The sequence below is a fragment of the Triticum urartu genome, chromosome 6A (assembly GCF_056163025.1).
Source record: "Triticum urartu cultivar PI428250 chromosome 6A, HENAU_Tu73, whole genome shotgun sequence".
NCBI lineage: Eukaryota > Viridiplantae > Streptophyta > Magnoliopsida > Poales > Poaceae > Triticum > Triticum urartu.
This window is the reverse complement of record NC_141878.1, coordinates 459,857,062-459,859,779: the sequence shown is the minus strand read 5'-3', so window position 1 is coordinate 459,859,779 and position 2,718 is coordinate 459,857,062.

Below are 2,718 nucleotides of genomic sequence, written 5' to 3'. Positions count from 1 at the left end.
TTTATGTGCAGGTGATGGGAGCTCCGGTGGCTGGCCGGACTAATGAGTTTGCCGAACTAAAGCGGCAACTGGATGCGGCAGATGCCGACATCGAGCTTGTTAACAAGCGGCTTGACGAGGCACAGGGTAAGTAATGTTTTTCCGGTCAACATCACATAGTAAGAGCAGCATGATGCCAGTATCTTTAATATGTTGTGACTGCAGACGGAGCTGCCACCGTGTGGACCCTTCAGGCGGAACTTGCTCGAGCCAAGCAACAAGCAAGAGTTAGTAATGCGGCTGCTTTGAAGGCGGCCGAAGAGATAAGAGCCGAGAAGGCCGCGCATTAGGAAAGCAAAGAGAAGATGGCCAAGATGGTCGTAGAATTAAAAGACACTGCCGGCCATTGCCAGTTCCTTGAAAAGGAGAACCGAGTGAAGGCAGCGGACCTTGAAAAGGCCACGATGGTGACCAAAGACACTCGCTCTGCTATGAGGGCGAAGAAGGAGGAGCTGCGCGAAGCTGGGGATATTGCGGCTGGGAAGCCCTTTCTGCTGCAGAGGAAGTTCGGAGATCCGCAGTATGCCCCTCTAGATCGGCTGTGGAGTTCGACAGACGCATATATGGACTTGGCGGGAAGCGCTGTCGATGCGGTCGAATACTTCCGAGATCAGACAGATCGTGAAGTGGACAAGCTGTTCTGGTCGCAATTTAACATTCCAGAGCGTCCGCTTCCCTTGAACGATCAACTAGCCGAATGGGCCGAACTTAATAGGTTGTCCGGACTTGCCATGAGGTCTGTCATAGATCATTTGTGGCCGGAGAAGCCGAAGCCGAAGAGCTATTTTAGCTTAGTGCAGCAGTTCCTTGGTGCGGTGCCGTGCATCAATGCGATGAAGAGGTCGGCGTGCATAGAAGGCTCGCGGATGGCCTTTGCCCGTGTCAAGGCATACTGGGCGGAGATGGATGCTACCACTGTTGCGGCACAAGGTTCGGCCATAGGACGAGTAACTGCCGAGCACTATTTTGAAGAGGTTCTTGAGGGTGCTCGTTTAATAGAGTCCAAGTGCTCGAAGAATATTATGTTTGAGTGACATGTATTCCCATTGTAAGCACAATGTTTTTATGAAATGTAGTAAGGCTGTATTTATACTTTTGCCGTAAAGTAATCTGATGCCTCATGTGCGGCCGTTTATGTATATATGTATATAACCTGAAAGATTGCAGTCGTCGGCTTCAACCCCCACGCATATAATGCGGAGGTGTTTGCAAAAAACGCGTGTTCACACTTAACCCAACGTCTTGGTCCTATTAAGGAGGTGATAGCGCAGCGAACGAGGCAACCAGACTATGATGCTTTAACACTTTCACTTAGCCATAGGAGTTTGACGGTGGGGCTACTATATAGCCCCTGGTGGCTCCGCACTCTCCCAAACTCGGGGTGCGCATATGCCTGGCCGGGAAATGACCCTTCGTTAAAGCGGAGGAATTCTAACATTCCGATAAGTCATTGAGTGGTTGACCAGTCTCGCGCTATATCATAACAGTCAGTTTTCGGCTTTCTCTACTGAGATGCTCGTCTGGGCAAACCAGGGCACAATCGCAGTAGTTCTCCTGGTGCTGCCTTAGCCGATAGAACGGAACATAAGGCACCAAAACACAGGAGCCGGGCAAACCCAACATTTGACCAAAGACATGATTCAGAACTGATGCATATAAGGCCAAACTCGCGACACCTAACACTCCCTAAGGTATTCGGTCTTTATGGTATAAACCGGGCCTAAATAGTGCCCTTTGTAAGAAGCCCCTTGTGTCCAGGTACGGGCGTTTAGTCTGACTTGGCCACATGCCAAGACGTCAGCATCCTTCTCAATTGTATTTGAGAATCCGAGGGATGTGTATCAACAAGAGACAGTAAAAAAGGTTTACGCAGGGTCTTAATCTAAAAAGAATCCTTGGAGCGGGTCCCTGCTGCACGTCTGCGCCTGTGTCTCCGTTGTGCCATATCCTGGACGGGTGTAGCACGATGGTCATCTGTAAAATAGAGGAACTTATGTGAGAAGTTTTCGTGCAGAAAGGTAGTTTTTAAAGAAACCATGTGTAATTAAAGATGAGTAAAAATGCCACTTGTCTGCGCGCGTTGAGCCCCTTGTATTTGTAATAGGGGTGTGGCCATCAATCCGGTATGAATTACATATAGCTGCGCCGGACTCGTCTAACCGTGTCCGTGGTCTTGACGACCTATCAAATGCTTTAGTTGGTGAGGCCGTTTTTAGTGTGCGGTTGCCAAGGCAGTCGCATTCTCTTCGGCGCGCAAATATCGCTCAATATTTCCATTAACTGTAATGATGCCATGTGGACCGGGCATCTTGAGTGTGAGGGAAGCATAATGCAGTATTGCATTAAAGCGAGCGAAAGCTTCGCGTCCAAGTAGTGCTTGATAGCCACCTTGGAATGGAGCAATGTGGAAGGTTAAATGTTCACTACGGAAGTTATCGGGGAAGCCGAATATAACCTCTGGTAGAAGGGTGCCCGTGCAGTGAGCCCTGGGCCTGGTGTTACTCCTTTAAAGGTAGTGTTGCTATGGCAAATTTTCATTGGATCTATCCCCATTTCGCGGATTGTATCCTGGTATATCAGGTTTAAACTGCTGCCACCGTCCATCCAGACTCGTGTAAAGTGGTGTCCGTCAATTATTGGGTCTAATACCAGGGCAGCCCATCCTGCACGCCGGATACT